The 27846-nt window shown below is 44.6% G+C and overlaps 1 long non-coding RNA gene across 3 annotated transcripts in view; it reads left to right on the top strand.

The window, feature by feature from the left end:
* The window catches only part of LOC311602812, a 43379-nt gene that overhangs the window by 1990 nt on the left and 13543 nt on the right, over positions 1-27846 (top strand). For all 3 annotated transcript variants that reach the window (XR_014780855.1, XR_014780856.1, XR_014780857.1), the window contains 3 exons: positions 1428-1491; positions 6100-6234; positions 10448-10532. This is a non-coding gene — a long non-coding RNA (uncharacterized lncRNA). The remainder of the gene's footprint in view (positions 1-1427; positions 1492-6099; positions 6235-10447; positions 10533-27846) is intronic.

Here is a 27846-nt window from a genome sequence, read left to right as displayed (position 1 = left end):
TGGGTGTGGTTTGAATACTAAGTTGGCAACATGGTGAATGAGGTAGGTATTAGACGGGCATAGAGTGTAGGAAAGAGAGGCAGGGATCACTGGGGATTTAAAATAGATGCCGAGGCAATGTCTCAGGCAACTCAATGCAAAGAGAAGAACGAAGCCACAAGCAGTGCCAGCTCAGTGGGAAGCCATCCTCCGAGATAGTTTGCGTGTGCTCACCAAGGGTGATCTCGCCAGCTATAGTCTGTGCAATTTCTCCTTACGGTTAGCTGTGGGCATTACAGAACGTGGCCAAGACATGGAGGGTCTGAAACAGGTTAGAATCTGGCAAGTTGGATATGAATAGATTCTGACCAACCGTTTTTGAAGAGTCCTCAAGTGAATGAAGGGGCAGCACACTCCAGGAATCCAGGATAGAAAAACTCTCTCAGTTGCCCAGCTAAGCATTGCTAGAGAAGAGGGGCAGGCTGGTAGCCTCGCCCAGAGGACGGCTTTCTTTGGTAATAACAATGCCTGCTCGCTCACAAGGGGGTCAAAATGTCAGGGGGAGAGAGGTGAGCTATGTGGATTAGAGTCACGGAGGGTGTGTCCACATTTTTCTCATCCTACCGTCTTTTCATCTGAGCCTGAATGCAAATAGGATTTTGAGAAACCTAGCTACCAGCCATTTGCCGTGAAGCTTACTGTTGGAACAACACTCTGCCCTTGGTGCCAGTTAGTTTTGTTGTTGTTGACGTGATACAAGCTATAGTTATTTTGTAAGAGGGAACTTGGATTGAGAAGGTACTTCCACCTGCGTGATCTGAAGGAACGTCTGTGTCTGGTCACATAGGACAGAGTTAGAGCTTTTAGAGGGTCCAAGAGAGGCTATTGGTAAAGGTACCGCCTCAGTTACAGTGGAGACCCCAGGAGCGTTGGATAACTGCCAAAGATATGTGGAGTAGACTGGCCTATGGCCAGGAGAAAAAGGTGCATGTGCTGTGGGTGTCAGACCTTGAGAGGTGGATCTACCCAAGTAGTTTGGAGTCCAGAAGATTGTGAGTTCTGGATGTTGAACACTGAGTTACTTACAATGCTGGAGTTTGGTTTTGCTTTGCTTTGCTTCTGACTGTGCCCTGGCCTTCCTTCTTGTAGTAAGAACGTATTTAAGTTGTTTTGATTTTATTTTATAGGAACCCACAATTGAGAGGCTGTAGACGTCAAAAGAGATGTTGGGCTTTTATAAAGAACTTGGACTGTTAAACATGTTGAAAACTTTAAAAAGATGATTTTACTGGGTTTTCAATTGTGACATTAGTAGGAGGTCTTGGAATAAATCAGAAAGAGGAGGTTATTGGTTTAATAGTGATGTGTTTGTGTTTCAGATTGACAAGAGATCAATTGTGCTGTTTTGTTTTGCCTTTTCTTTTTTTTTTTCTTTCGACTTGACACAGGCTGCAATCATGGGGGAAGAAGGACCCTCAACTGAGAAAATGCCTCCATCAGATGAGTCTCCAGGTGAGCCTATGGTGCATTTTATCCATTAATGATGTATGTGAGAGGGCTCAGCCTGTTGTGGGCGGTGCCATGCCTGGGAAAGGTGGACCTGGGTTCTATAAGAAAGCAGGCTGAGCAAGCCATGGGGAACAAGCCAGTAAGTGGCATTCCTGCAGGGTCCTTTCGGTTTTAGCCTCTAGGTTCCTGCCTTGAGGTCTTGTTCTGAATTCCCTTCATGAGGGACTGTTAACTGTTAAGATGAAATGAGCTCTTTCCTCCCCAGGTGCTTCTGGCTATGCTGTTTATCACATCAATAGGATGCAGACTAGCACAGCCCTGGTCTGTCAAGAACCCCACTCTAGCTGGATCATTGTAGTTCATTCCACCACTTGAGATGCACCCAAAGCCTTGGGTCCCTGCTGTGTGGGAAATCTTTTTACTGCCTTCATAGATCTGACTTGTGTCTAGATCTCTTCTGCGTTGCCCCACTGCCCTGTTCTGTGTTCCTTGGGTCAAAGCCCATGTCTGTCTACCACTGATCTCTCTGCATGGTACCTGGGTCTTGTTGGTTGTGCACAGATACCTCTCTGGTCATAGCTGAGGATTTCTCCATTGGCTCTGTAGCTTCCAGGGCCAGCCCTTCCTCTGCTGAGTTGTAAGCTGAGTTCTAGGATCAAGATTAATATGCATGTATCATGTGGACAAATTAGGAAAGAATGAACTCATAATACACAGGGAAGTACACTGGAACACTCCAGAACATCCATTTCCTGCTCAGAGTGTATGACATTCTTTGTGCAGCCAAACAGACAGGGGCTTTGCACTGGAAATCCCCTGATCTTATCTGTAGGAAGCCACCATCAGGATGGTCAGGGAGACACATATACCTTCTGTGCCAGGATGGACTTTTCCTTTTATTTGTATTTATAGCAACAACCTCAGCAACATAGACACTTACTTGGTAGCTACTACATGCCAACCACCGTACCACTGCTCTTATTAAAAGCTACCTCGTCAGTCATCACGGCGACCTGTGGAATTATCAACGCCTAAATCCAGAGAGGGTACGATGCGCTCCCGCAGTCGCACAGCAAGCAGGTGATATCAGTAGAATTTCAGCCTGCTTACTTCCAACCCCATTGCTTGTTTGTTTGTTTCACTCTACTGAAAATACCAATGCAATTTATTTTGCCTTTCGCTCATTGTCTTCCCCTTGCCATGGGCATGTGGTTGCTGATTTTTGTCTTTATTCATAGTCAGTTCTGGACCAAGAGCTAGAAACAGTTTTAGAATACAGAGCGCTCATGTAGACGAGGGGCAAGTGTGTGTGTGTGAGATCCGTGAATGCATGGGCTACTTGGAAGAGTGGAAGGCTCATCAGAACCCTCAGCTTTGACAGGACATCTGTTTCCAGCAGCACCGTGGATATAAACAGAGCAGCTGCCAGCCTCTGTGCTAGCTGGAGTTTGTGTTTCCATCACAAACCTGCTTTTTCTGCTGTAGTGCTCCACTAAAACCACTGCTACTTGGCATCAAAAGAATTAATAAATCAACCAACTGTTCTTCCAGTGGCTAAATCAGCCTATAAAAATCTGTTTAGCACCTACTATGTGTCCTGCAATCTGACCCCACGCCATTGATTCAAAAAGGAAGACAGAGTTGCTGAATTGTTTCTGGGGCCACCTTACTCTCTGATGTGCCACAAAGGCACATGGCAACCATTTAAGCTGGGGACTTTTAATGGCATAAGATGGTTAGATGGTCATCATTTTCACCCTGTTTATTCCCCTCAAAGGGATTAAGGCAACTCGATAGCATTTTTGACTTGCTCATTATCAGGGTTAGAATAACAACGGTGTTAGCAAGAACTATGCCTTAGTGCTCAGGCGTGGGAGGAGTCTCCAAGTGTGAAGGGGGTCACAGATATCGGATATCCCCAGGAGCAAGGCTGGTCAGGATGGCTTCTTGGATGGGGCAGGTTCTAGCAGGTCAGGGGTAGTCTGAGCATTGGGTTAAGGGACTGATTTTGAAGGCAGTTTCTGAAGCAGAACTCATTGCTAAAAACCCTTTTAGGGAAGGGTGAAAATGAAAGTATAACTCCCTTGCTGCCTAAATCAGTGAAGTATTAGATGCTAGGGCTCAGAATGAAGCTCACGGCTGTCTTTTTTGGGAATTCTCAATGGCAGGGATTCAGCACCCTTTTTTAGTACCACTTGTTTGCAGGTGGCAGGAGTGCTAATTAAACAGAGCCACTAACAATTTTCCTGGGTGGCACCGACTCCCAAACTGGCAGGAGACATAGTCTATGTGTTTCTGAGCTCGGCTTCTTCACTCCCCATTGATGCCGTGACACATCCACAGGGGAGGGGGCCGATGGAGGGCTGGCGCTCAGAACGCAGTCGTTGGCTGATGAATTATTTATAATGATCAAACTTCAACTTTACTTTTGAATGTTTAAGAAGAGGCCAGTGTTTATGAGAGAGTATAAAAATAAAACCCAAATGATTGGAGGGATCTGGAAAAGAAACTTTAATTGCATTTTAGAAGATTCTTTTACTCACCGGGGCCTGTTCAGTCAGGACAAAATTCAGGAGACTTTTAAGAGAAGGTTGAGCCCTGATGGCTTCTGACATTTCTGAGCTGTTTTTAAGAATAAAGAGGCAATGAGCTTGCTTGACCCCTGCTGTCTTCCTGAGTCCATTGATGCCACTGTTTGTCAACTCCCTTTGGGTTTTTGGCAGGGCTGAAGGCTAGGATCATGTCATGACTGGTCATTTTGAAGCCTTGAATTAGATCAGAGGCAGGGCAGTGGCCTCCTGTCTAGAATAGGGACCCAGATTGTTCCTTGTTTTACCTATCATCTATCTATCTATCTATCTATCTATCTATCTATCTATCTATCCATCCATCCATCCATTTACTAGTTTTTGACAATTTAATACATGTCCATAATATAATTTGGTTATTTCATCCTTTATCCCTTCCTTTTCCTTCTCTTCCCACTTCTGTGGAACTCTTTCTTTCCAACTCTCCCTCCTTTTTTTTTTTATGTCATTTGTTTGTTTGTTTTGTTTATAGTGACCTGCTAGGTTTAATTAGGGTTGTTTGTGCGCGCATGAGTGGGAGGATATTTGCTGGAGCATGGGTAACTAAGCAGTGGCTGCAGCACGGAAAAAAATGACTCACCTGCTCCCAGCAACCATGAATTGTCAGTAGTGCTTCTAGGAGGTGTAGGGCTTTGTGGGTCCTCCCCTTATCCATTGTGGGGTGTTGACAGGCTGCATCTTGCGTGGGTCTTGTGTAGGTAACCACAGCTGCTGAGAGTTATCAATGCAATGGTTATGTAGTGTCCAGAAGACAGAGTTCACACCACTCTTTTTCCATCTTCTGGATCTTGTAGTCTCTTTGCTCCCTTTATTCAATGAGTAAAGCAGTGGTTCTCAACCTTCCTAATACTGAAACCCTTTAATACAATTCCTCATGTTGTGATGACCTGCAACCATAAAATTATTTTCATTGCTTCTTCATAACTGTAAGTTTGCTACTATTACATCACAATTATAATAGCTGATATATGACCCCTGTGAAAGAATCATTAGACCCCCAAGGGGTCTAGACCCACAGGTTGAAAATCATTGCTTTATTGCCTTATTCCATGTTCGTCACTAGGATTCGGCTGTCTGGCTGTATGCTGCAGCCCCTATGTGCTTTGGAAGAGTAACAGGCTGAGGCAGGAGGATCATAGTGGTCAGCTTTAGGCAGCAAGTCTTATTTCTATCAGCCATTTAACAATCGAGCCTGGGCCAGGGCTTCATCTAAGGAGTTACTGTGTGTTTGCACTTTCAAAGCAGGGGCATCCTATGGCACCCACAAGTAACACACAAGTCCTTCCTCTGGGGAATATATCCTTTATGGCCTCCACAAATTGAAAATAGAATATGATGCCTAACTGTCAATGGAGGCTTAAGACACATAAAATGATTTATTAATAATTAATACTGATTCATATAATTATTAAGGTGGCAGTTATTCCTTAGCCTGCTATTATATAAATAAAACACACAGAAACCTGTTAGATTTTGATAAGCTTTAACGCACTGGGGCTGGGCAGATATTAACCCAATAACCTATCTAGTCCATTTCCCAGCCAAAATTCCCATAAATACTTGCACATGTTTTCTATTTGGGTCGCTTCTCTCCGTCATGCCAATCCTCAGAGCAAGCTGCTCTCCACTGCCTGCTTCTAGCTCACACTAACGGATGGCGACCTGCTGTCTTTCTTCCCCCTTCCTCTCTCCCCTTGTGGCCCCCTCCCCCCCAAGCGTGCCAACTCTGGCTCCGCCTACTTCTCTTCTGCCCAGCCTAGGTGTAGGCAGCTTTATTGGCCAATCAGAGATGACTTGGGAGGCAAGGTTTACATACAACCACAACATCATTTTGGATTTGTAAGAGTTTGTTCCTCGAATCTTGAGGGACAAGCAATTAACATTTGAATACATAGTAGCTCCAGACCAACCCCAACAGAGATACATCTGTTTTTGCAGTGCCAAAGCATCTAATGGTTTTAGCTGTTTGGTATCTTTTGGATATGTAAATTTTCACTTTATCTTCCTTACTGATCTCTGTCAGAACTTCTGAAGCTGCACCATGCACTTTCTCTATAGAGGAAGTCGGGAGAAAGAATTCCTGAATCAATGGCCAGTAGAAAGATGACTGTCAGCAACATGGTGCAGAGGCTCCACTGCTGGAACCACGGGGGACAAGGCAAGTAGAGAAAGATGTATTTAGCCTCATAAAAAAGGTCATTGAGTGTCCGCTGCATCCTTGGAATAGCCTCAAACTTGTGATACAAGCCACCACCTGGCCCAAGAATACCTTGCTATAAGAAAACATAAAATGAAAAGTCTAAACGATTAAGCAGAAACTCTGCTATCTTTCACACCAAAAGGATGCATGCAGTCCCCTTGCTAAGGGTAGCCTTTTTCTTGGATGCTCCATTGCTGGCTGTCTTACTGAAAATCCCACTCACATATGACTGCTCAGAAACACACTATTTTTATTTAAGACTTACCACTTACCGACTTCTAAGAGGTCTGAAGCAACTCACAGGTTAAAACACACGGTGAAAGGAGGTCTTCAAGAGTGAGGTAGATTAGATGGCACCTAAAAGGAAGATAGAGGGGAGAAGCCGCAAGCCAAAGTACAAAAAAAGCACCACAATTAGGCTGTAGAGGAAAACAGGTCAGGTGTGCCACACCATCTGATTATACAAAAGAAGGCGCATTTTTATCATGTCATAAACCGCCTTGAGTGGAAACTACTTAAACATGATAAACCATTGTTACTGGAAGAATCGAGTATTCTTGAGATTAAAAAAGGTTTCAGCCCCAGCACTCTGGGAAGAAAGTGACATGCTATCATAACCCTGTACATTCACTCTCTTCATGACTCTCAAAGCACTGGACAATATTTACCAGAGGGTTTTCTTTACAAGACCTAATGATTTATAGGTCTTCTGGCTGCAGATTCAGGGAAAGGGGCAAATGAGATGCATTCTGTAGGTGCCTGCGTCTTTCTAGACAGCAACAGATGTCTTCCCATTGGCACCTCAGCCCTCAGTCAGTGTCAGTATGGTTTCAGACAATTTCAAGATTATCTTGAGAGTTCTGGGTGACATCAAAGTTTGGTAGAAACGACTAGGATTTAAACGTAACAAGGGGTGGAAGTTAGAACAACTTGGGCAGAAAGCTCAGAATTTGAATACTGTTTGGTTCTAGGATCTTTGTACACCAATCTACAGGATAAATCCAACTCAGCGGAACTTAAGATTTCAAAATGGTAGCCGATAGGACCTCATAATTGCGATCCAGATTGTTTTTATTGGGAATAAAGAATGACATGTGGTGGTACATGTGTATGTGTTATTCAAAAGCATGAGGCCTACGAGTTGAGGTGAAAGAATATGAAATAAAGATGTACCAATGATGAAAATGCCAATAACAGCGGACGTTCACTTAGCACTTACTATATGTCAGACGCTGTTCAAAACTCCTTTTCCTTTCTTCCTTTTTAAATGTTAAATTGTTTTTCTTAATCCTCACGTCAAAAGATGTGGAAATCAATGAATCCAGAGTATAAAATTTTCAGTGCAGACGCACAGAGAGAAGGGAGGTAGTCTGCCGTTACCAGGGAGTTTGAGCCATCCAACAGGTAGAGGATGTGGTTGGTTCCTTGTAGACACAAGTCTCAAACTCACAAATGGAAGTTGTACTGTACCTTCCCCCAGGTAAACTCTGGCTGCTCTTGGCTGATGATCGCATCTCTGTGGTGCTGTACTCTGACCTAAAGTTTGGAAGTTAATATGTCAACGAGCATGGCAGGCTCAGTTGTATTAGGCATCACCTAAAATTCTTAAAATAGCAAATAGTTACTGTTTTCCGCAGTACCAGATGTCCTGGAGTATAGCAGGGTGCTTTGGGGGCTTAGGGACGCTCATAACATTGCCGTTAGATATGAGCTGGAGTTGTGAACTCAGCATTCCTGAAATCCAGGAAGCACATTCTTCCACTCATGGGCCTCAGAGAATCTAAGACTGTTGAGATCTCCAGCCCCAAAATGATATGCAGGATCCCTAGCTCTTTCCTACATTCATCTACTTCTTTTGCGTATGAATATGTATATATGCACTATGTGTGTGAGTGGGTGTGCACAGGCCACGGCACGTTTCTGGAAGTTAGAGGAAAGTCAGTTCCCTCCTCCAACCACGTGGGCACCAGGAATGAAAATCAGGTCATTGGCTTCATGTGCTGAGCTGTGTCACTGGCCCAAGGATTCTGAACTCTTAAGGCTGGACTGAGACAAAGGATTCACTTCCAAGCTCATTCATGAGACTATTGGCTGTAGGCCTTAGGCCCTTGTCAATGAGTATGTCTTTACATGGCTGCTTCAAGGTGTGAAATCAAGTGTGTGTGTGTGTATGTGTGTGTGTGTGTGTGTGTGTGTGTGAGAGAGAGAGAGAGAGAGAGAGAGAGAGAGAGAGAGAGAGAGAGAGAGAGAGAGAGAGACAGAGACACAGAGAAAGACAGAGAGACACAGAGAAAGAGACAGAGACAGAGAGCCAGACAGACAAAGTCAGAGAGAGAGAGTCAGAGTTCAGAGAGAGCCTCTTAAAGGCTGGACATTCCAAGAGCTTAGATTCCAATCTGTTTATTAAGTTGAAGAATAAGCATGGTAGGATGTACTTCCTGGATCTCAAGAATTCAGGATTTTGAAGATGAACTTGAAATGAACATGGCTCAAGATGGTAGAGGTTATCCTAGTAGAATTCTTAATGTGTAATTGCCAGTGTTGGAATACCTGTTGTTGAGATCCCAGTGGCTCATGTGGAAGGTCACCTTTGAGTAGAGTGGAAAGGGGGCGGGATGAAGGGGCGCAAATGTAAGAGTCACAGAGACCTTTGCTAATTATGTTAATCAGGGCAGCAAAATTGTAAGCACATTGAAAAGCTTTTCTTGTCACGAGCAGAAAATAATAAAAAGGGACAGATAAGTGGTTGCAGAAAGTTGTCTAATGGTAAGGATTTCTGCAGAGCAAACTCTTACCGAGTGCTACCATGAACCAGGCAAGGTGCCAGATGCTGAGGATACAGAGATAATTAAGAAAAGGACACTGCCCTTGAGGATCTCCTGTCTAATGGGATAGCAAACCTAAATGAATGCCACTCAGCATGATCAATACCATAATGAGATGCAGTCCAGGTAGAACGTGGGCAGGAAAGACCACATCAGTGCCCCCTAGGGGCAGGTGAGCCACAGAAGAACGACTTTGCCCAAGAATCTTGGAGAGTATGAATTTGCTGAGCAGTCAGAGGAAAGAAAGGCAGAGAAAACAAGAGCCACCCAACCTACAGGTGGTGCAGAGCACATGCTGTGCTTTATATGGTTACAGCAAGTTAATCACAGTAATTTGAGAGGAAGGTGGAGGCCACTCTGCAAAGATCCCTGGGAACCTGAACAGATTTCAGAATGGGCAGAGCAGAGTTGTATAAAGCATGACTTGCATAAGAAGCGAATGGAAATCCTGAAAATACAGATTCCTAAGTCTAACCTCTCATCCACTTGAGCAGATTATTCACAATTCTTTTCCTACACTACACTCCCCAGATTCCTTTGCAGCTAGACTACATTTCCCAGTTTCCTTTGGTGAAGCTAGACTACATTTCCCACCATCCTCTGCAGCTGTGCTATGCTATTTCATATAGCCTCCTTTACAGTTAAGTGTACTCATGTGACTGAGGTCTAGCCAACGGCACGCAAGTGGAAGTAACCTGTGCTATCTCCTCACCTGACCCATTAAAATTTGACCTTCACCTTTTCCATTCTCTTTTTCTTCTTTTAAAAAAAAGTTTAGATAAACAAAAGTACCTTAGAGTTTTAGTGTTGAACGACTTGCAGATCATCACACTTGGAGAAACCTTTGTAGATGGTTGCCCACTGATCTAGTAAGTTTATTTGAGTTTTGACCTGGTGGCACTCAGAGAAAGGCTAAGCAGGCTACCAGGATGAGACTTGATAGGCTGTGACCATATGGTGGGGGAGGAGATCCCCTTCTGTCACAGACCTAGGGGAGGGGAATAGAGTGAAAGAGGGAGGGAGGGAGGGAGGAAAGGGAGGATACAAGTGAGGGGGTAACAATTGAGATGTAATCTGAATAAATTAATTAAATAAAAAATAAAAACATTTAAAAAAGAGAATGAAAAATAGATTCTGTTACTGAACTACCATGCACACTGAGATGAGTTTTAACACTTACTCTTCCCACAACATAGCAATAGACTCAGCCTCTGAAAAGAGATTTGGAGAAATATATATATGCAAATACTCCAGGAGAGTTTGAGAATCAGTGCTGGAGGCAAAGCAGACCCAGTCATTTGCAGATTTATGGCAGACCGAGTAACACAATGCTATTGGCCTTGTAGGATGGGAAGCCGAGAGAAGAAATTTGCCTCCTTATCTTTGCTGAAGAGAACAATCTACTGACTGAAAGAGAAAAAGAGAACTTTGGTAAGAGAAAATTGAAGTTTGAGATGAGGAAAGATAGTCTAACAACACCAAGCTGCTGTAATTGAGCTCAAGTTTCTTGGCCAGGACAAATTATACTCCAGGGAGTAGAGATAGCTCACCACTGAAGATGTAGTGCAGATCTTCCACTGGTAATGTTTAAGGAATGTAGAGACTGAAAGAAATAGGAATGCTAGAGATGACAAAACAGCTCTGATTTTTAAAGATGGGAAAAGAGCTTGCATCTACAGAAGCAAATTTCTTCCATCCATCCTCATTAAATTCCCTGATCAGATTATTGAGGATAATTCATGAGCGCATTAAAAAAAAATGGAGCAGAACTCTCTAGAAGCCAAAAGTAAAAGCCCAACAAAGTTGTCGTATTGCCAGTTTTATCGTAAGCTCATGTACTGACTTGTCTTTTTGTTAACATGACACAAGTTAGAGTCATCTGGGAAGAGGGAACTTCAATTGAGAAAATGTCTCACCAGCTGGCCTGTGGTCAAAGTGGTCAAGTCTTGATTAATGCTTGATGTGGGAGGTCCCAGAAAACTGTGGGCATTGACACCCCTGGTCCTGGTGTTCCTGGGCACTGATACCACAGGGCACAAGCCAGTAAGCAGTAGTCTTCTTCAGTTCCTGCCTCCAGGTTCCTGTCCTGCTTGAGTTCTTGCCTTGGCTTCCTTCAGTGATAGACTGTGATTGGAAAGTGTAAGCTAAATAGACCCTTTCCTTTCCAAGTTGCTTTTGGTCATGGTGTTTTATCACATCATTAGAAAGCAAACAAAGACAGCTGCTTTAGCTAGGTAGACATAAAGCATAGCCAGCCTGAATATGTGTTAGGGTATCTCATGATGAATTTGTGCACAAGATGAAGTACAGTGGGCCTTCCACACTTGTAAGTAGAGCAAACTAAGGCTCACAACTAGTGGGAAGAAATTACATCTATGTTGAACATCAAATGGATTAATGTTTTTGGTCTGTATTCCCTAAACACTATTGCGTAGTGACTACTCATATTTCATTTACATTGCATTAGGTATTATAAGTGATCTAGAGATGATATACCATACATATAGGGCATGCGTATAGATGGTACACAGTGATGGCACTTTATATAAGGGATCTGGGAATTCTTGGGTTTTATATTTACAGAGGTACTGGAATACTTCCCAGGACAGCAGCAAACAGCAATTGTAATTTTAACTGCATACTAGAATACCCAATAGGTAGATTTAGAGTTGTTTATGGCCATACACAAATATGCTGACCAATGGCACTGTAAAAAAATACATTTGATATCCTTACTAGCATCACAGACATATATAACTTATTTCATACTTAACAGATTTTTAGGTGAAATGCAGAAAAAAATACTTTTATTGACATGACAAGACCCAAAGAACTTACTAGAGTACTAAGGTAAACCTCATGGTATGAGATGCAACAAAGAAATGGTAGCATTGGACATCCACGCCTTAAAGAGTCCCCTGAGCGGTTAGGTTGAGAGCCATCAGCTGCAATACAGAGAGGGCATCGGCTGCAATGCAAGGGTGTGCAGCACATGAATGACATCGTGGCATTAGTGGCCATACTTTTTAGCTGCTCCAGTCACGAAGCCATTTAACTGAGGGAAGCCTGATGGAGAAGCTCTCTAGGTTTCCTGGGACTCATGCCCTACCTGGAAGGTGGAATTTAGGCATGACTTCCCTTTTGTACGATGCTAAAGATGTTCAGAGGATGCCTGCCAGGGTTTCACCAGGTGGAGATATATTGGTGGGTGTCAAAATCTTTTCACTTGAAAAGTATCTAAAGAAGTGAGAAAAGTGGGTCTGATGTCCAGAAAATGCAGGGGTTACGTGAAGCCTCTGGGGTCACCTGAGACCTGTATGTATTTATCTGAAGGGGCCTCAGAAGCAAAGTGGCTTAGGAAAAAATGGCCTAGAGGGCAATTGAGGTGCTTCCAAGAAATGAACCTTCTATAAGCCACTATCAGCTGCCCACAGGGATGGGCTGCCCATGGAGAGAGCAGAGAGTAGGTGGTCCCTCTGTGTGATGACTTAGCAGAGAAGAATGCCTGGCACCCTTCCAGATGTCAGTAGCTGCCATTGCTGGATGCCATCTCTAAGAACTTAACATGTGCCCGACATTAGCTAAAACAGGCTCAAAAGACTCCATCTGGCTTTCTTGTGTTGTGTAGCGAATTATCAAGAGGCCATTGGCTTGACACACTGCACATGTATTATCTTACCTGGGAACTTAGAACTCATAGCATCTGCAGGGCTGTTGCTTCAGCATACTCCAGGGGAGAATCCTTTCTCTTGCTCTTCAAGTTTCAAGGGTCTCCCTGCATGTTGGGGTTCCTGGCCCTTCCCTTCATCTTCAAGGTCCTCAGCAACTCATATCACGATTTTGACCTTGGTATTGTATAGGTCCATCTGGATAGTAACAATTGATGGTTCAATTTCAAGGCCCTGGACCATATCTGTGTAGCTCCCTTTTCATGTAAAGCAAGATGCTCACAGCTTTGGACATTAAGAATTAACACCACCCCAGCCTCATTGGCTTTGGGGGTTGGGTACCATTTCTACTCAAACAGAGAGGAGCAGTCCAGAGAAGGTAAGTAGACCCACCAGTGCCATGGCTGGGATTCACAGATGATTCTAGCTCACTGTCAGGTCCTGGACCACCATGAGTTGTACTACTGTGTTATCTTGTGCTCAGCCAGAGTAATAATAATTATGTTTATTTACTAGTGTTAATTTACTTGTGACATTATTGTGATTTATTTTTATAAACTGTAACATAAGTCAGACATGTCTGGCTAATATTAAATCTTCTCTTGCTATCTTCCCAACCTCCTCAGCTAGCAGCTTCTTCCCTTCCTGGATTTTGTCACCTTGGGCCTTCTCAGCTACAGGAGTTTGGAACAGTGCTATTTTCTGAGTTAGGATCTGACAGTCTTTGCAGACTAAAGGTTACATGGCTGCATACGTTTTAATGTTTTGTTTTGTTTTTAACCCAAAGTAATAGAGTTGTCAGGTAGAACATACAAGGCTTCCAGAAACTCTGTCCAAAAGCCTTGCGATTCTTCAGGGCAGCCAACAGGAGCAGTGATGTCACCACAAGCCGGAGTAGGTGATGTGGTGCACAACGTCCAATGGAAGCGCTTGCTTTTCCTGCACAGGTGCTCAAGCCCTGCGGAGGTGGGCAATGAACAAGTGCTGCTCAGGGCCCTTGTGCTGGGACATGTATTCCCACATCTGAGCATCAGTGGCCTGGTTTACCTCCATGCAAAGCAAGAAAAAAAATGAAGGGAGGCCCCCACTCTGTAGATGGGATCCTGAGCCTCAAACACTGGTGGTTTGCATAACCAACTCAGGGTAGAGGGCGAGGCACATTCAGGGACCCCAGTTCTACTCTGTCCCTGGGGCAGAGAGTGTGTCACATCGTTTCCCTGGTCTTGTTTGCAACAGGTTTCATTTTGATCACTGGTGGCTTCGTTATCTATTCACAGCCCAGATCTGGCCGATGTTGTGCTACACTAGCCCTGGGACAAAGCAGAATTGCATATGAACGGTGCCCAGCTGGATGGAGGAAAAATGCCTTAGGTGCATATCTGGGGTGGGTGGTGGGTGGGCAGGATTTCAGGAAGTATCTGCTAGCATCACAGCACTCAGGAAGGGATGGCTTCAAGTTAGGAGCTGCGTCCACTGTGGTGAGGGAAGGTGGTTAAAAGGCTTCCCACCCACTGGGTTCGGACCTTCTCCAACTGTGGGCAGTACCTGACTGCCTGAGCCAGTGATCTCTAGATGATTCACACAGCACTGCTGTGGAAAGTTTGTCGCGTGCACTCCATGGGCTCCACCAGTGATGGGGGGGGGGGGCTCAGATTCTAGGAAAGAAAGAACACAACATAAAAAAATACTTAAAAAATTAATCACCAGATACTGGGCTAGAAGGATAGAAGCTGCCCTTCCTGGGCATCTGTTTTGTGACACACACTGACTCTGGGGACAAGGAAGAATACAACACAACTCCCTCAGATAGAGCAAACCTTACAAGGCTAAGGCTATACCCTCAGGCAACACAGGGACTGGACAGCGTACTTCTCAGTGAAAATAAAGAGTGTAGCAATAGTAACCCAGAACACGTGAAGGAGAGCTGTGTCCAGGAGCATCAAGCCTCTTTTTCTAAGCCAGCACTGGGATATTAAGGCTATCACAGCAACAAATGCACACACACATGCATGCACACACACATGCATGCACACACACATGTATACACACACCTACCACACACACACACACACACACACACACACACACACACACACACACATACTACTGCAGTTTGAAATCAGGGTCTCACACAGGCTAGGCAAATGTTCTGTCACTGAGTTACACCTTAACCCAGAGGTGCCACTTTCAGAACTCATCTACCAAGAGTACCCCGTTTGTTAAGATTCACACCCTCCTGCTGTGCTCACTGATGGCTTTATAGCCAGTTGGACCATTCCTCCATCATGCACATCTATAAAATGCATTTTGGTCATAGTTATTTCTCATTTAACCACCTCTCTAACTCCTTCCTGGACCACCTTAAACCCTTTCATCCCCTCTCCTCCTTCTCCTCTCCCTCTTTCTATCTCTCTTACTGAAACTTACTGAGCCCAATTAGTGCCTGTCATAGGTGTAGGGCCAGTTACTGGAATATGGGCAACCTACCACTGGCCACACCCTTAGGAAAAAAAGACTCTTTTTTTTTTTTGAAGGTTAGTGAGTACCCCTCCCACTCCCCTGCAACTGTAGTATTGATTGGCTTGATCTTGTGCAGAGCTTGTGCAGGCAACCACATCTACTGTGAGTTTACAAGTGCAACGGTCCTGTCGTGCTTGGGAGACAGCGTTAGGCCTGGTACTCTTGGATCTTGGGCTCTTTATGTTTATGGTTCTTCTTCTGAAATGGTCCCTGAGCCTTGAGCAAGGACAGAGTGTAATACAGTCCATTTAGGGCAGAGCAGCCCACCGTCATTTATCTTCTGTGCTAACCCCATCTCCTGTAAGAAGTGTCTCTGATGAGGAGTGAGACTTATACGACACTAAGGATGTACAGAGAGGCATTTAGAAGGCAGTTTGGTACCATGTTCTTTCAGCAAAATAGTAGTAGTAATGCTTTCCCCTTCAGGACTCCTTAATCCTCCTGTGTGTGGGCCTAATCAGCTTTTTCCTAGTCAGCATCATTCCCTGGAAGCATCCTATCCTGACAGTCAGCACGCCTGTGATTAGATGGAGCAACATGAGACAACTTCTAAAGCTGTTCAATTGACTTTCTTTACAAACTACCTCATTAAGTGATAATTTATATACCATAAAAGCCATCCATTTAGGTATGAAACGAAATGAATTTTCGTAAATTTATAGAAATGTGCAACTGCCCTCACATCCAGATTCAGAGCATTTCAATTATCAGAGAGAATAATTTAAGGGCACAATACAGTGGATGTGAGCTCTCACAGGGCCTACTTGAACACACATTACTGGAAGTGGTCGTACCTAGGAAAATCCGTCAGTGTATTTTGAGTAGTTACTTCGTGGTATGCTTTTGGGGAAAAAAAAAGTAAAACGAAGCAGAAGGGCGAAGAATCTGTGTGCTTAAAATCTTAAGAAATCATTATCTATTTTGTGGATCACTTCATTAATAAACAGATTATTACAAAAGTAATTATTTTAGAGATGGAAAGTGCCATTAGCCAGTGCTGTGTTGTTGCCTATTGGGACATATAAGAAGTCTTTTTAATTTGCTCTTCAAAAATCACTTACACCCACAAAACCACTCCAGCCAAGGAAAGAGATGTAGGTCTAGGCAAATCTTCATTACCATGGTAAAAACAGTTTTACCTTTTTTTTCTTTTTAATTTAATTTATTTATTTCCAGTAAGATTTTCTTCTTCTCCAGAAGTCACTGTTTGAGTTGGCTTGTTGGTGACTAGCACCCCAATTCCAAGCCTTTGTGAAAGTGGCCACTCACAGCATGAAAGGTGCCATGTAGTCACCCAGGCCCCCGGGAGTGAAGAGAATGTGGAGTTGCAGACACAGTCTTGTGGTGTCTGCTATACACACCCATTTTAGGATACCTGGGCCTAGTGGTGCAGTCCTGTGATTTTAGCTATTCAGAAGGCTGAGGCAGGAGGATCACAGGTGCAGGGCCTGTCTGGGCTACAGAGCAGGGTTAGGATCGATCCGAGCAACCTAAGGAGACCCTACTTCAAACTGAGAAGAAAAATGAGGGCTTGGGATGTATCCCAGTGGTAGAGCACTTACCTAGTATGTATGAAGCCTTGGATTCAAACCCTAATGTCAGGGAGGGAGGGAGGCAGGGAAGGAGGGAGGGAGAGAGTGAGGGAGGCAGGGAGGGAGACAGGGAAGGAGAGAGGGAGGGAGGGATGGAGACAGGGAGGGAGGGTGGGAGGCAGGCAGGAGGGAGGCAGGGAGAGAGAGAGGGGGGAGTTCAGAAGAACCTTCCTGCTGAGTGTACCACACATTCCTGCCCTTCATCAGCTTGCTCTGTTGCTATTAGACTGTAGGCTCATGAAAGATGAAACCTATCCCTAGGTGAAATAGAATCAGTTTTCCTATCAAAGTTGAGGAACAAAACCAAAATGCACGCCCTTATGTTGGAAACCCTTCCAATGCCCTGGAGTCTTGTCTGTGAGGACATGAGGGGTGGACATGGTTCTACTGTCTACTTTAATGAGACAAAGACAGATACCCCAAACTAAATGTGCATTACAGACTTACTTATTTTTAAATTAAAAACAGAATGTATCATACAGTCAAAAAGGTTTACTACCTTAAAGAGACAGCCTCTACACTATGAACAAACTCACATCAAGATAGGGAACAAATAAAACCCAAGACTTCTCTGATGTCCCGCACAGTCTTTACCTCCACAAAGTCACCAACATCTGTTTTCTATCAAACCTGATTATTTTTTTGATGTACTAAAATAGAATCACAGTATGCATTTTTTTCATCTCACTGTTTAATCGCCCTGTCTGTGCTGCTCATCATACATTGCCTAGAACAGTTGTTCTTTGTATAGGTTTTCTGAGACAGGGCATGTATAGTCCTGGCTTGCCTGGAACTCGCCTAGTGGAACTTCAACTTGACATAATCCTTCTGCCTCTGCCTCTGCCTCCCGAGGGCTGGAATTGTGTGTGCCACCATGCGGGCAATAGCTCAGATTTTACGATATTGTGTGTGGTGTCCTGTTGTAGAAACACACCTTCCTTCTCTTTGGGCAGTCTGCAGCCTTTCACCTGTATGACGGCCTCCTCAACATTGCATTACACAGTGAACCCACACGGGCAACTGTCTGAGTTACTTTCCTTGTTGTGACCAAATAGCCGATGAGAAACAACTGAAGGGAGGAGGCAGGGCTCACTTGATTTACAGATTAAGAAGAAATACAGCCCATCGCAATGTGAAAGATACAGCAGCAGACACAAGAAGAAGCTGACCATATTGTGCCTTCAGGGGGCCTGGAGCAGATGGAAAGTGGGTCTGGACTGTAAGATCTCACGATCAGTCCCCAGTAACTCATTTCTCCCAACTAGTCTCCATTTTCTAAAGAATTTGCAACCCTCCAAAGCAGTGCCACTAGCCGGGGACTAGTGTTCAGACACATGAACGAACGTAAGGGGCTCCTACACATCAAACCACAGAAGCTTTAGAAATGTCCATTTTATCTAACTTGCACATTTTATTATCAGCACAAAGCTGTTCATGATGCTATCTCATTAACTGTTTACTGTTCATGTTTCTAAGGATAAAAATTCTTTCATTGTTAATAGTTTGCGTTCTCTCTTTTCTTAATATTTCTAAGGATTTGTAGATTTTATTAGTTTTTAACGAACCATGTTTTGACTAGGCCGATCATTTCCCTACTTTATGTTGTTTTTCTATTCCCTTTTCTGCTTATGTATTTATTATTTTTTTTCCATCCAGTTTACTTGCCTTAAATTTGGTGTTCTTCCTAGTTTCTTGCTTTTCTGTTATTCTTCCCTCCCCCGCCCCACCCCACTCCCTGCCCCGCCCCGCCCCCCCCCCCGCTCCACCCCGCCCCCCGCCCCGCCCCCCCCCCGCTCCACCCCGCCCCCCGCCCCGCCCCCACCCCGCCCCGCCCCACCCCACTCCCTGCCCCACCCCACGCTCTGCCCCGCCCATGCCATGCCTCACCGGACCCCACGCCCCGCCCCACCCCACTCCCTGCCCCACATCCTAATATATGTTTGAGAGCGTCGTTCTTTTTGTTTGCTTTGAGATATGGTCTCACTCCGTTGCCCAGGTTGGTCTGCAGTTCACTCTGTAGCCCAGGTTGGCGACACACTGGACAGCACAGTCTCGCTTCTTCACCTTTTTAAGTGCGGGATCATGTGTGAGCCTCCACACCTGCCTTAAGGGTATCAGTTTTATCTTGTGGGTTCTTCTTGGTACTTGCCAAACACACATGTGCGCAGGTAAGAGGTGATGCTTATTGCTTTTACTTTTTTTTTTTTTTTTTTTTGAGACATTCTCTCTCTGAACTTGGAATTTACTCACAGACTAGACTGGTTGGTCAACAAGCTCCTAGGCTCCACCTGTTTGCACCCCTTGGGGGTGAGATTATACTGGGTGTTACTCTTCCCGGCCACAGGTACTATGGGGTGTTGAGTCATCTTCTCAGCCTAAAAATGTTGGGTTTTTTTTTCCACTATCACTCAATCCAGAATGTTTTCCTAACTTCAATTGACATTTCTCTTTTTTAATTAAAAAAATTAATTAATTAACTAATTTTGAAACATAGATTACTTGGAAGTACTTAGTAATTTTCGAGCATTTGGGGCCTTTAAAAGTATTTCCTATTGATTTCTAGTGTATTTTCTTTCTTGTCAGAGGACATTCTTTGAGTTCAGTCCTTTGAAATTTGCTTTGAAATTTCCTTTGTGGGATGTTCCACACACACTTGAAAAGAATGCAGCCCCGCTGTTGTTGAGCGTGCGGTTACATATGTCACTGAGGTCAAGTTTGTTTATCGTGTCGTTCAAGTCTTTATCTTTCTGGGCTTATTGTCTGTAAGTTTTTCTATCAGTCGCTGAAGGATGTGTTGGAAATCTTCACCTATGATAATTGATTTGCCTTTCCTTTGCTTTGCATGTCTTAGATACGCACAGGCCTCAGATGATCCAATCTCCCAGCCGAATTGACTTTTTGTCATTGTGAGCGCTTCCTCTTTATCTGCGGGAATACTTTTCGCCTCGTTTTTTTTTTTTTTTTTTTTTTTTGCCTTTTTACTTCATAGTCTTGTTTCGCCTGATAGCGGCAGAGCTAAGCCAGCTTTCTCTGGGTTAGTGTCTTCATGGCATATTGTTTTATATCTTTCCCCTTAACAGTTTTTAGACTCTGTTTTTTAAAAATATATTTTATTAATTTATTCATATTACATCTCAATTGTTATCCCATCCCTTGTATCCTCCCATTCCTCCCTCCCTCCCATTTTCCCCTTACTCCCTTCCCCTATGACTGTGACTGAGACTCTGAAATAACACGTAGCTGGGTTTGTTTGTCTGTTTGTTTGTGGTCTGACAGTCTGTTTAAATTGGGTGTTGAGTCTACTTAAATCGAATGAATTCCAGATGTTTCTGAGAGTTCACTCTATTTCCTTATTTTATGTATTTTAAGCTTTCATGACCACAGACAACCCTTTCTCCTTTCCTTCTCTTTCCCCATCTCCGCCTCTGCCTCCTTTCCCCCTTTCTCCCCATTTCCTTCCTTCCTTCCTTCCTTCCTTCCTCCCTCCCTCCCTCCCTTCCTTCCTTCCTTCCTTCCTTCCTTCCTTCCTTCCTTCCTTCCTCCCTCTCTCCCTCCCTCCCCGCCCTCACCATTTCTTAGCTTCCAGGATGGACCAACAGACTGTGGGCCTTGCTGTTAGTCTGTCGGTATCTGCTGGAGATTCACTGTACGTCTCAACAGAATTCATCCTTCAATTAATAATTTCATGGTTCTTAAACAATACATGGGCCTTGCAAACTTTAATCCCATTTCCTGACTCTTCTCCTGTTATGCTATTTTGGTCATGCACGTTACTTCTTTACGTATTTGAGATCCTCCAAGACATTGCTGTTTTAAATAGTCTATACTCAATTACCCTCATTCTCAAGTTTACTCTTTTGGCTCTTACTGCTGCTCTCCACTTCAGTATTCAAATTGGGATCATTTTTTCCCCTGAATAACTCCTGTAGTATTCGTTTAAAAAAAAAAAAGCACAGTTTAAAATGTATTCTTTAGTTCATAGATGCATATAATCCATCTTGATAATATATCCACCCATATTATCCTCTCCTGTAGCCCCTCCCATTTCTGCTAAATGCTTTCTTCCTCCAAAGCCTGCCTTTCTATTTTCCTGCCTTTTTCTCCCCAATGTGTAAAATATTGATAACACATTTCTCTGTTTTTCATTTCCTTGAAAACAATGAAAAAAATGTAACCTTGGGGGTGGGGGCACCTGGAACTGGCTATGTAGCCTTGAACTCACGGATCTGTCCACCTCTGCTGCTGAGCACTGGGCTTAAAGGTGTATGCCACCATGCCCGGCTATGCTTTTATCGATGGTATTTTCACTGGATGGGAAATTCCTGTTGCTGGTATTGGATAGGGTCGTTGCTGCTCTCCTGCCTTTTCTCTATACATTTGGAAGTTCCTTTGTCCTTGTTTGTGGTGGCAGTAGGTGGAAAGACCCCTTTGCCTGAGTGTGAGTTTCCCTAGAGCCACTGTCCCTGGCCTTTCTTCAAGTACTGTGTCTGCTCCATTTCCCCCTCTCTAGCTTGCTGGTTTGGTATCTGTTGCTTTTCTTTCTCCCTCCCTCCCTCCCTCCCTCCCTCCCTCCCTCTCTGCCTTCTCTCTCTCTTCTCCTCCCTCCCTCCCCTTTTCTGCCTCCCCATTCCCTTTCCCTCTCTCAATTTCTGTATGTGCATATGTACACTTTTACTCCTTTGTCCTTCCGTCTAGCTGTTTTTCTACGTTTTCTACGGACCTGATTTCTGGTTTAGAAACCCCATCTTCCGCTGTTAAACACACCTACTGAATCCTTAGCTAGTTATTTCCTTCCCAGCTCCAGAATTCTTAGTTCTCTTCTCCATCTTCTCATTTTGTTTGCATGAACATATTTATTAATATTAACAAATTAAACTTTTTGTCAATTATGGACATTTAAAGTTTTGACAGTATAACTCTGTGTCTCTTTCTAGTGTTTTATTTTATTTTGTTTTTAAATTTCCTTTCATTTTTATGTCTCCCGGCAGGCTGGGCAATGCCTTACTGAAAATTAGGCACTGTGAATGAGAAATCGTTGAGCCTCTGGATGCTGCTGTCATTCACAGAGTACTTTTTTCTCCTTTTTTCTTTTTCCTAGCAGGAGGTGAAGAGATAATAGATCACCTTGATCCAATCACGAACGGAGATTTTGGGACTGGGATTCGGTCTGTGTCAGGCCAGGGCTACAGCTGCCTTATCTGTTCCGTTGGCACGCAGCCCTTCTGCTGTCTCTACAAGTCTGGGTGACTCTCCTGTGTCCTTCCCCCTGGTGTGTCCTCAGCTTTCTTCCCACTATGTTGAAACTATTTCCTATCCTGCCTTCTAGAAGCTTCTTGCGGCTTGATTTCCTGGCTTCCTTCTTTCACATGCGATGTTCTGGAGTAGGAAGATTCTTTGAAAGGAAATTGAAGGCTGGTGTTGCCCGGTCTCTTTCTCCAGGGTCGGGGGTCCTCTTAGTGGCTATGAATTCTAGGTTTGGTCTGCTCAGGCTGGCGTGACTGTTGTGGTTCTAGCTCGACATTGACGCAGTCTCATGACACCCATTTGGAACTGGAGGGGAAGCGGTGAAGGAAATAGAAGGCTCTCTCACTGTGCTTTCTTTCAGTATCCTGGTCCCTGAAGTCCTGCTTGCTTTTATGACTCTCTGATGATTCCCAACAGCTGTTTTCTGCAATATATTTAACTTTTATAGTTGCTCTCTGCAGGACAGTTAACCTGACACAAGCTACTCTGTCATAGACAGAAAGCAAAGTCTCCAGAGATTTATTTTTAAAAGTGGTTTTCACGATATGTCCCGAGGCCACTGCACATTCAGCTGTATCTCCCGTATCTATGGGAGCCATCTTCAGTGTGGGGCTGGCAAGGTCTTTTGGTGTCTTCAGCACCATCAAAACATCTTAGTAAGTACTGCTGAGTGGGATTTGCAAGTAGTGCTTTAAAATTGAGATTGATATGCCAAGAATGATTATTCTTCACTGGGTCACTTGGTTTTTTTTTTTTCTAACACCTTTTCAACAGCGCTCTGTGGAGTCTACGGCCTTTTCCTTTAGAGTCCTGTGAAGCACTGAGTTTGAAACACACAGACACAAACTCACACATGCACACATATACTTACCCTCCTTCCCCCTCTGGGAATGTTGGCTTTGGTGTTCTGATTCCTCTTGATTATGGTGAAGCCTCTTGCAGTCCCTGGCTGTCAGCATCTTCGTGGGAAACAGGGGTGATGGAGAGGAGGTGGTCCAATGAGGCACACTCGCAGGGTCCTTCTGGCTCTGCTGATGGATCTGTTTTTTTTATTTTATTTTATTCTTTGGGTAGAATTGGCAAAACAACAAGACACTTCAATGGTTCTTAGGGCCATAGAACTTATTCTTTTAAATTGGCTGGCCTTGTGATTGTGGGGTCTGTTATCGATGGGGGGAAGGGACATACAACATGCCAGTGTATCTCACAGGGACTCCTGAGAGAACGACAACAAACATCTCATGCATCATCAGGTCCCCAACCTTCATCATCCAACCCGTCCTGATGGGAATTTCATGTCTAGAAGTGTCTCCTTCCAAACTTGTTTCAAGAATATGCCTCTTGATGTCTCTTATACGTGGTCTTATAAGAAGCCCCCTCCCCCGCCGGCTCCCCGCAACCAATACTGGTCCAAGTTCAAGTCTTGGGTTCACAGTCAGCCTTGGTGCAGCTTCGGAGATGTTCCTTCTTTTTCCCTTCTTAGCTCCACGTTGTAGGAAGATGGCAGGTCAAGGCTGACTGTCTAGTGGTTCTTGGCTGGATTTAGTGATGGAGTGCTGGGAAGAGACAGAGGGAGTCAGTGTATCCTCCCCCTTCTCCACTGCCTTGGGCCCCATCCTCAGCAAAAGCTGCAACTTCCATGCCCTGGCTCTTCTAAGATGGAGTAGCAACGGTTAGAGCATTCCTGGGTGATCTGAATCCCAGCTCAGGCAACCCTGTGGCTTTTCTGGTTCCTTCAGCCTGAGGGTGCCAGTAGATTGGAACTGTGAGCATCTCTAAGGCCTCTGGGGCCTCTGCCTCTTACCCTAACTTCTTCATTATGTGGACTAGCCAGCATTACCGTTTCAGCATGCTCTGTTTGAGCACCTTGAGGACTGATGCTTTATTATTTAGATTCTGATTGATGTAGTAGCCAAACACTGTATTTACAACATCTTTTACTTTTGTCCATATGTAATATAAGCATCTCTGAAACACATTTGCTTCCATTCCTTTATCACCTCCCGAGATAAACAGTATGATTTGTTCATCCAACAAATATCTATTGAGACATGGGTGAATACTCTAGTTGAGCACTGTGTTGAGGGATACAGCTGTGGACAAGAAAGGCCATGCCTGTGGCCCTGTAGAGCTCACAGCTTGGTGGGCAAAACAGCCTGGAATTCTGAGACTAAGGTGTGTCTAAACAGACCGAGTTAGGGGGGTCTCACAGAGTTTGCTAGGTCAGTCTGTGCAAGGGATATTACACACAGGTGCCTCAGTTTTCTCTTTCGTAGAGGAACTCTCAGTGCCTCCAGCTCACGTGATTCCTAATGTGCTCCCATTCAGCAAAGATGATGTTACCTGCTTTAAAGAATCGTGTATGATGAAATGGGTTGCTGGTAGATAAGGAGTAAATGCCCAGGAAACAAACTCACATCAAAGGTTTATTTTTAAAAGCAGCTCCCAGGGGCGGATATACTCGGCACTGCAGTGAGACAGGTGGGCAGTCAGGGAGCCAGAAGTGAAGCAAGAAGGGCTCTAGTCCAGAGCTTAGATCTAGAAGGTTGCTAGGAGGGCCACACAGTGATCAAATGAATGTTCCATCACTGGAGAGCTTTCCTGGCAGCCAGTTAATGCCGTGGCCTGTGTATGAGTGGAAGTGGGAGGCTTCTTCCTACTTTGCTTGGTCAGGCTGTCACTTCCTCCAGGAAGGGCCATTGGCTTCTCATCTGGGCTAGATCTTCTTGTTACAGGTTTCTTGTTATGATGATGATGATGATGATGATGATGATGATGATGATGATGTCACTCTAGTCACTGCCCTCCTCTTCCCTGCCCCCTCCTCCTATTCTTTTCTTCTCCCCCTTCCTCTTCTGTCGAGAGCTGCGATGTTGCCACGCCTAAAGATGGCGCTGGCTTCGCCTTCCACCGTCCCGCCGGTGAGTGCTCTCCCTGGTAAACAAGTCCTTATACGGCTATCAGCATGGGCATCAAGCCTTACGGTCTCTGTGACTCATTTCGGACCTATGGAGAGGCTACACGTGGCTCTCCCTGATTGGCTCTTGCTGAGGGTATAAGCCTTTGCCCGCCTGGGGGCGGGGCCATTCTCCACAAAGCGATACTGCTGTAACTTCATTCCTGAGTAAACCGCCTTGAGAAGGAACCTGGTTGTCTTGAGTCTTATTCCTGCTGATCAGGAAGGGCACGGACACTCTTCCTCCTTGTTAATATCTGTTGAGCACCCATTATATTGTGGGCCTTAGATGATGGCTTCTTATGGGGGACTCCAGGTAGCAACTGAAGTCAAGGGCTCACTCACTTCTTACATATCTTAAGGCCAGGATTTCCACAGATTCTCAGAGGGGTGTGTGTGTGTGTGTGTGTGTGTGTGTGTGTGTGTGTGTGTGTATGACAATACTATCAATTTTGATGATTTCTAATCACCGAAGTCTCAAAGTATGCCAAATGTGATTTAGCATTGTGCTGTTAGGTTCAGAAAAAAATCTGGGAAAGGGCCTAGATCCCTCTCCTGTTTGTGTTCGTTCTTTTCTTTCTTTGGTTTTTTCAAGACAGGATTTTTCTGTGTAGCCTTGGCTGTCCCGGACTCCCTTTGTAGACTAGGCTGGCCTCGAACTCACAGAGATTCCCGAGTGCTGGGACTATAGGTGTGTGCCACCTCACCTGGCTTTGTGTCCATTTTTGAGGCTGCAGGTGAGTCTCGTGGTGAGCCAGCCCTGGATGCTCTGGACTCACCATCCTCTTGCCTTCCCTAACAGACTGAACTCCCGGTCCTCAGTGGCTCTCTCGCCTCTTTGGATTCGGATTTCAATGAATCATTTATTTACATTTTATTCATAATTTTAATCATTCTGCAAACAATATTCTAATAGCATTAAACAATTGCAGAATCTAATAAAAGCCAGCCTTAACCTCATTGGAATCTCATTAAGAGGAGGGCTGCTCTTTTTTTTTTTTCTAAATTGTTGAGATTATTTTGCTGGCTTTTGTTTTGTTTGCATTACCCAGGAGATTAGGGACATAGATGAGATCGTAGGATATGGGTTCGCAGGGAAACGATTTTGTGCTCACTTTTTAAAGATTACGGATGAAGAGACTGAAGTCCAGAGAATGGAGTGGACTTATCCAAAGTCACATATTAATCCTGGCAGTTAAGAACCAGAGCTGTGACCCATGTCCCTTAGACCTGCATCTCCTCTGTGATATGCATCTCTCTCTCTCTCTCTCTCTCTCTCTCTCTCTCTCTCTCTCTCTCTCGGGTTTTTGAGATAGGGTTTCTCTATGTAGCCTTGACTGTCCTGGACTCACTTTGTAGACCAGGCGTCTACAAAGTTCACAGCGTTCTACCTGCCTCTGCCTCTTGAGTGCTGGGATTAAAGGCGTGCATCACCACGCTGTCTTGTGCATGTGTCTGTTAAGTCCTGGCATGGACACTGGTGGGTTGAGAGGTACTGTGTGCAGGAACACTGCAGAGATAAGGGACATTCCTCTCCTGGTGGGGTAGCCTCAGGCAGTGTTTGCTGAGGTTACCATGCTTCTTGCCCAAGCTTTCTCATACTGGCCTAGGGGTGTTCTGTTTAGTTCCACCTGCCTGGATCAAAGGCCTCCTGTGGTCTGGGCCCTAAGATGAGCAACTCTTCATTTGCTATAAGGAAAAAAACAAAAAACAAACAAAAAAACAATCCACATTGGAATGACTCACTGAGAATTTCACAGGTCAAAGGAAAAAAGAATGGGAGAAAAAGCAGGCCCAGGCAGAAAGTCTTTTTATGGTTTCATCAACACGTGCTTGCTGGCATCTCTGCCTTTTGGAAAAAACAAACCCACTGCTAATATTAACAATTATGCTAGCTTTTGTACGGTGCTTTGCAGTTTATGCTGTTTGTACTGTGCTTTTGAATCCATTATCTCTTCTCATCGTGTGCTGTGGGAGACTGAAGGAGCGGGAGAGCAAGGAAGCTGGCTTCTTTGGGGACTGAGCTATCTATCTTTGTTTCTATAGGAGTCAAGCCCCCAAGGTGGGTGGTGCACTATCAGAAGCGGGCACTGAAATTACTCTCAGTGAGAAGGTCTGGCAGAGGCCCGTGCCTCCCCACCAGCTGGCTTCCCTGGGAACCCACGGCATTTCTCTCCAGACCGTCTTTTGGGTTGTCATGCCAATTTTCAGCCTTGGTCTTCATTGCTTATTGTGCCGAATGCTTGGCTGGACTTTGCACCCGATCTCTGCTAAAGATTGGGTCCCTGCCCTGTGCCTGTGGCTGGTGCTAGAGTTCTCTTTCGACAGAGCTGGCCCTGAACTGCAACAAAGCTGCTGTCACCAAAGGGGTTTTGCCAGTTGGCACAATCCTGAATTTCCTGTGGTGGTGGTGGTGGTGGTGTGGGCCTTTTATCATAGACGCTCTAGGCTATTGTAGGTGGTGGAAGGGCTGAAATTCAAGTGAAATATTGATGCATGTAAGAAAATGAAGCTTTGGGAAAACGTCCGGAACGGGTTCGACCTTTCATTTTTGGGGACAGTACGAAAAATGGTGGCGATCCCAAAGATGGCTACAATGCCTACCACACTGACCACCCAGTCTAATTAACCAGATTTCTTCTAGTTCAAAATGCCCCAGAGAAAGGATAAGCCAGTGACAGTTCATACCCCGATTTGGTGTGGGACTCCCTCTTCAAGCAGGCTCTTGGTTTTGCCCACTTTCCCTAAGAAGGTATCTGGGCTTG

The sequence above is a fragment of the Acomys minous genome (assembly GCF_964271855.1).
Source record: "Acomys minous genome assembly, chromosome: 8".
NCBI lineage: Eukaryota > Metazoa > Chordata > Mammalia > Rodentia > Muridae > Acomys > Acomys minous.
Note: the sequence above shows the minus strand (reverse complement) of the source record. Positions and strands in the feature narration are given on the sequence as shown.